Here is a 7750-nt window from a genome sequence, read left to right on the forward strand (position 1 = left end):
TCATAGTCCTCAAGTGTAACAAGTCTTCAGGTCACGCAGACAGAAAGACTTCAGTGATGCCAAACACTCTTTGGGCTCTGGGTGTTTTGGGCTTTGTCCTCGCAAGGATCTCTCTCTCAAATGCTTCGGAGGTGGGTTGCTCTCAAACTACAAAAGCCGTGCACTAACTCTGAGCAGCCACCAATTTATGGTGTAGGGGGTGGGCTATTTATAGCCACTAGGCAACCCGACCTGATTTGTCTGAAATGACCCTGGGTCACTAAGGAAATGACACGTGTCCAACAGTTAGATTTCAAACACACGTGGCAGCTTGACTTGGGCTACAAGTAAAGCTGACTTATCCGACTCTGGATAAGATTTTCTCTCATTGTCTTCGCTCGAAGACAAAGGATTTGGTTGAGCATCACTTCAGTCACTCTGACTTTGTTCACTTGGACCCCACTTAACAGTACGGTGGTTCCTATGACTCAACAAAGAAGAAAAGGAAACTACGAAACAACTATGTCTTCGCACTCCATAGTCTTCACGTGAATGTCTTCTCGAGTCATAATCTTCGTTGTGAATATTTTCACATACCACCATTGTCTTCAATGTCTTCACACATTTTTAGGGGTCATCTCCGGTAGGTAAACCGAATCAATGAGGGACTACTACCTGTGTTATCCTGCAATTCTCACAAACACATTAGTCCCTCAACCAGGTTTGTCGTCAATACTCCAAAACCAACTAGGGGTGGCACTAGATGCACTTACAATCTCCCCCCTTTTTGGTGATTGATGACAAACTGGTTGAAGTTTTCAACGGGGATAAAAGTATGTGAAATTGTAAAGGATTGAGGTATTGTCTTTGTAAGTAGCAAAAGGCTCCCCCTGAAGATGTGCATATAAGAGTTTTGCTTTGGAATGCAAATGCACATGGCAGGTTGTACTTGTGGAGATCCTCTTCAACTTATGAAGACAATTCATCATGCATGAAAAGGATATAACAAAGATAATGACATGCATAATGAAAAATGGACGTCTGCAAAATGACTTCATGCGGAATTTATCATCGGACCACATAGTTGACAGAATGTAGCAGACGACCATCAAGTTTAAGTGTTACAACTCAAAGAACCAAAAGTATCAAAAGCGAGAGTTGTAAACACTTGGCAAAATATAAAGCAACCACCCATATGGACCCGCTTGAAGACTATCAACTCATATGCTTCTCCCCCTTTTGTCAGTAAGGACCAAAAAGGTTTGAAGACATAGAGCTTCTACTCGTTCCCATGAGGAGTAGGTGAAACAGCAGGGTCGATGTTGGTGCCGGTGGTGCAGAGGTACTTGGTGCAGTGTCAATATGCGGTGACGTTGTAGTTGGCGAAGTAGCATCATCTTCATCATCGATGACTCTTGCATTAATAGTTGCCGCTGAGGAGGAGTACTCAGAATCTTCGAGTGAGGGAGTCCGACGCAAGACAACATTCCTAGGAGGAGTGGAATCAAATTTGAATCTTTCTGTGAAGCCATCTTGTTGAAGATCATCTTCAGAGCTCATCAATGTTAGACTCTTCCACGACCGCCGACAGGTTTCATGAGTGACAAATGCATTCTTGGTGGCAAGGTTGCGGATGCGATTAATATCCACCAAGAGGCTTTGCATCTGACGCTTCAGCCAGTCATGATGCTTATCCTGTTTCTGATGCAGAGCAACGAGAAGCTCTCGGTCATTGAGAACACGAGATCGCTTTCAAGGCCTTTGAGCAATTGTGCTTTCAGTGGCTTCAGTATGGGCACGATGAGGTGCACGTGTATTTCCAGCCAAAGGATAAACACGAGTTGCAGCAAGAACTCCTTCAATGGGTTGATTGAAACTTTGACGATCGACATTGTGAAGATAAATTGGCTCCTTGGCAGGCTCTGGGTATATGGCTTTGACAGACATATCAACCTCTGGTAAGAAGATAATGTGGTTGCACACAGAGGGCTGATAATTGATAGCAGAGTGAAGCTTGGTGAGGTGCATTACCCATGGAGCATAAAAGTTCAGACCAAATAAATCAGAGCCAGATGCAGCCAATTGCCTGATGAAGAAGTCTTGAGCATTGAAGCTGATGCCATTGAAGATATAGAAAACCAATGTCTTCATTGCTCCTTCAAGCTTCGCTGCAGGAGAATGTCCTTTGACAGGCCATAGAGTTCGCCTGATAATATGATAAATAGTGCGGGGCAGATACTCTAGGTCTTCAACAAAGAATTCCCTTGGATATTCAGCGTCGCGTGGCAGTGGCTTCATCATGCTCAGCATTTGGCTCATGTTTGGCTCAGGCTTCTGGAAGATGCTCTCCAAAGCATTGCGGTGAAGCTGACAACCAGGTTCATAGAGTTCACCTGGAGTGGACAAGGCAGTGAGCTCAATAATATCAAGAGCTTTGGCTTTGTGGTGTACATTGCCTGTCATCCACTCAAGGATCCATGTCTTCGGATCCCTGTTGTAGCCGCGAATGTGGAGGGTGGCATAGAATTGTAGCAGAATCTCTTCATTCCAATTTTCCTTGTCGGTCACAAACTGTAGAAGGCCTGCATATCTGAAACAGTCGAGGGCTTCTTCCAAGCATGGCAGACTAGCAATAGCTTCACAGTCTAGACGCATATGGGGGAAGATGCGCCCTTGATCATAAAGAACACAAGAATAGTAACTGCGCTGCTGATAGCTCCAGAACCGATCAGATGAAATTCTTGGCTTCGAGTATGGGTTCTTGTCGCTATCAAAGAAGGTGTTGTGTGCAATGAAGCCATTCACACTAAACGATCCTGGTGAAGTTGTTGTACCTGGAAACCTAGGCAGCCGGGGCTTTGGCTTCTGGACCTGAGGCCTGTGCTCCACATGATAGTCAAATTGAGGTCCAGGAGCAGGAGGAGGAACCAGAATAGGCCAACAAACCATGACAGGTTGGCCGCGATCAAATGCCAGCTCAATAGTGTGAGGCCTTGGGGGTGGTACAGGAGCATCGACATTGACATGGGCTGCAAGTGGTACAATGGCTTCAGGTGCAATATTTACTTCAGGTGCATTAGAAGCTTCAGGCACCATATCCACGGCAGGCGCCACATTAGCTTCAGCCATAACAACGTCATTGGCTTCAGTAGTGTTGTTGGTGGCCGCCACAATGTTTTCAACCTCCACTTGAGTAGTTGGAGGGTCGCTCACAGACTCGTTCTCCTCGAGAACATTTTGGGTGATAGGGGGTGTGGCAACACGCTCTTCTTTTTGTCGGGGTTCTTGTTGATCATCGGCTGATGCAGCTGGAATGTCTTCAGCAGCTTTGGCTTCAGACGCAGAGATGTTCACAATTGGAGTGGCTTCAGGAAACACTTGGCGTGCCACTGAGTTGTGTTGCTCTTCTCCTTCTGGAACACTCGAAAGAGTGACTTGTGGCCTTGGTCCTTTGCGAAGCCTACGAAATGCGGGCGACGCTTTTGGAGAGGGAGTTGGCTGGACCACATAGTCGTCATCATCAAGCATCAGAGTGGTGACTTGAGGTGGGGGAATACTTGGTGATTCTTCTTGACGGGGGGAGTCTTGAGGGTGATCAGCCCATGAATCATCCTGAGCAATTGGCGTCAAAGGACGACCAATGCTGATGAGTTCACTGTTCGTGAGAACATGCGATGATACCATTTGGTGCTCAATCTGAGGAAGGACTTCATCATCATCTACATTGTCTTGAGGACCAATGTCTTCAGCTGCAGTGTGGTCAACAGCTGGATCTTCCTCAGCTTCAGGAGCCTCTGTGGTAGCAGGCTCGTGAACAATTAAACGACGCTCACTACTGGAATCAGGGATTTTGCCGTCTGCCAGTTCTTTGCCGTCTGCTAGCAGACGGCAAAGAAGGTCTTTGCCATCAGCTATCAAAAAGCAGACGGCAAACAACTGACAGACGACAAAATCGGTCTTTGCCATCTGTCAGTTCTTTGCCGTCAGCTGGCTGACGGCAAAGAGAGAGGTGGCCCCCAGTAACGAGCTGATTAGAAAAACTTAACGGCCCCCTCTTTGCCGACGGCAAACATAAAAAAAAGCAGACGACAAAGCCTCGGCGGACGGCAAAGAAGAAGCACACCACGCAGATAGACCACACGGATCGATGACTTGGCGAAATCCTAGACGCACGTCCCACCCACTCACAGCCGTCGGACGCATGCCCCCACTGACCCATGATGCACGCGCACCCACGCATAGCCCCATCGACGCATAGCCCCACCCACGATTCCCCTCTCCTTCTGCCAGAGTAGTAGCACACCGCTGGTCATCGCTCTCCTCTCTCCTGCTAGTCCCACCTCTCTCCTACTCCCCCGAGCAGCCGCATGCCGCGGGCCAACTCACGCCGCGCCCGCCTGAAGGAAATATGCCCTAGAGGCAATAATAAAGTATTATATATTTCCTTATATCATGATAAATGTTTATTATTCATGCTAGAATTGTATTAACCGGAAACATAATACATGTGTGAATACATAGACAAACAGAGTGTCACTAGTATGCCTCTACTTGACTAGCTCGTTAATCAAAGATGGTTATGTTTCCTAGCCATAGACATGAGTTGTCATTTCATTAACGAGATCACCTCATTAGGATAATGACGTGATTGACTTGACCCATTCCGTTAGCTTAGCACCCGATCGTTTAGTATGTTGCTATTGCTTTCTTCATGACTTATACATGTTCCTCTGACTATGAGATTATGCAACTCCCGTTTACCAGAGGAACACTTTGTGTGCTACCAAACGTCACAACGTAAATGGGTGATTATAAAGGTGCTCTACAGGTGTCTCCAAAGGTACTTGTTGGGTCGGCGTATTTCGAGATTAGGATTTGTCACTCCGATTGTCGGAGAGGTATCTCTGGGCCCACTCGGTAATGCACATCACTATAAGCCTTGCAAGCATTGTGACTAATGAGTTAGTTGCGGGATGATGTATTACGGAACGAGTAAAGAGACTTGCCAGTAACGAGATTGAACTAGGTATCGAGATACCGACGATCGAATCTTGGGCAAGTAACATACCGATGACAAAGGGAACACCGTATGTTGTTATGCGGTCTGACCAATAAAGATTTTCGTAGAATATGTGGGAGCCAATATGGGCATCCAGGTCCCGCTATTGGTTATTGACCGGAGAGGTGTCTCGGTCATGTCTACATAGTTCTCGAACCCGAAGGGTCCGCACGCTTAACGTTACGATGACAATTTTATTGAGTTTTGATGTACCGAAGGAGTTCGGAGTTCCGGATGAGATCGGGGACATGACGAGGAGTCTCGAAATGGCCGATACGTAAAGATCGATATATTGGACGACTATATTCGGACTTCGGAAAGGTTCCGAGTGATTCGGGTATTTTTCGGAGTACCGGAGAGTTACGGGAATTCGTATTGGGCCTTAATGGGCCATACGGGAAAGGAGAGGAAGACCCCAAAGGGTGGCCGCACCCCTCCCCATGGGCTAGTCTGAATTGGACTAGGGAGGGGGGCGCCCCCTTCCTTCTTTCTCCTTCCCCCTTCCCTTCTCCTACTCCCACAAGGAAAGGAGGAGTCCTACTCCCGGTGGGAGTAGGACTCCCCCCTATGGCGCGCCTCTCCCCTTGGCCGGCTACCTCCCCCTTGCTCCTTTATATACGGGGGTAGGGGGGCACCCCAGAGACACAACAATTGATCCTTGAGATCTCTTAGCCGAGTGCGGTGCCCCCCTCCACCATATTACACCTCGGTAATACCGTTGCGGAGCTTAGGCGAAGCCCTGCGTCGGTGGAACATCATCATCGTCACCACGCCGTCGTGCAGACGAAACTCTCCCTCAACACTCGGCTGGATCGGAGTTCGAGGGACGTCATCGAGCTGAACGTGTGTAGAACTCGGAGGTGTCGTACGTTCGGTACTTGATCGGTCGGATCGTGAGGACGTACGACTACATCAACCGCGTTGTGATAACGCTTCCGCTGTCGGTCTACGAGGGTACGTGGACAACACTCTCCCCTCTCGTTGCTATGCATCACCATGATCTTGCGTGTGCGTAGGAATTTTTTTGAAATTACTACGTTCCCCAATAGTGGCATCCGAGCCTGGTTTTATGCGTTGATGCTATGCACGAGGAGAACACAAGTGAGTTGTGGGCGATTTAAGTCATACTGCTTACCAGCATGTCATATTTTGGTTCGGCGGTATTGTGAGATGAAGCGGCCCGGACCGACATTACGCGTACGCTTACGCGAGACTGGTTTCACCGTTGCGAGCACTCGTTGCTTAAAGGTGACTGGCGGGTGTCTGTCTCTCTCACTTTAGTTGAACCGAGTGTGGCTACGCCCGGTCCTTGCGAAGGTTAAAACAGCACCAACTTGACAAACTATCGTTGTGGTTTTGATGCGTAGGTAAGAACGGTTCTTGCTAAGCCCGTAGCAGCCACGTAAAAACTTGCAACAACAAAGTAGAGGACGTCTAACTTGTTTTTGCAGGGCATGTTGTGATGTGATATGGTCAAAGCATGATGCTAAATTTATTGTATGAGATGATCATGTTTTGTAACCGAGTTATCGGCAACTGGCAGGAGCCATATGGTTGTCGCTTTATTGTATGCAATGCAATCGCCCTGTAATGCTTTACTTTATCACTAAGCGGCAGCGATAGTCGTAGAAGCATAAGATTGGCGAGACGACAATGATGCTACGATGGAGATCAAGGTGTCGCGCCGGTGACGATGGTGATCATGACGGTGCTTCGGAGATGGAGATCACAAGCACAAGATGATGATGGCCATATCATATCACTTATATTGATTGCATGTGATGTTAATCCTTTATGCATCTTATCTTGCTTTGTTTGACGGTAGCATTATAAGATGATCCTTCACTAAATTATCAAAGTATAAGTGTTCTCCCTGAGTATGCACCGTTGCGAAAGTTCTTCGTGCTGAGACACCACGTGATGATCGGGTGTGATAGGCTCTACGTTCAAATACAACGGGTGCAAAACAGTTGCACACGCGGAATACTCAGGTTAAACTTGACGAGCCTAGCATATAACAGATATGGCCTCGGAACACGGAGACCGAAAGGTCGAGCGTGAATCATATAGTAGATATGATCAACATAGTGATGTTCACCATTGAAACTACTCCATCTCACGTGATGATCGGACATGGTTTAGTTGATATGGATCACGTGATCACTTAGAGGATTAGAGGGATGTCTATCTAAGTGGGAGTTCTTAAGTAATATGATTAATTGAACTTAAATTTATCATGAACTTAGTCCTGATAGTATTTTGCAAATTATGTTGTAGATCAATAGCTCGCGTTGTTGCTTCCCTGTTTTATTTTTGATATGTTCCTAGAGAAAATTATGTTGAAAGATGTTAGTAGCAAAGATGCGGATTGGATCCGTGATCTGAGGATTATCCTCATTGCTGCACAGAAAAATTATGTCCTTGATGCACCGCTAGGTGACAGACCTATTGCAGGAGCAGATGCAGACGTTATGAACGTTTGGCTAGCTCAATATGATGACTACTTGATAGTTTAGTGCACCATGCTTAACGGCTTAGAATCGGGACTTCAAAGACGTTTTGAACGTCATGGACCATATAAGATGTTCCAGGAGTTGAAGTTAATATTTCAAGCAAATACCCGAGTTGAGAGATATGAAGTCTCCAACAAGTTCTATAGCTAAAAGATGGAGGAGAATCGCTCAACTAGTGAGCATGTGCTCAGATTGTCTG

The sequence above is a fragment of the Aegilops tauschii genome, chromosome 2 (assembly GCF_002575655.3).
Source record: "Aegilops tauschii subsp. strangulata cultivar AL8/78 chromosome 2, Aet v6.0, whole genome shotgun sequence".
Taxonomy (NCBI): Eukaryota; Viridiplantae; Streptophyta; class Magnoliopsida; order Poales; family Poaceae; genus Aegilops; species Aegilops tauschii.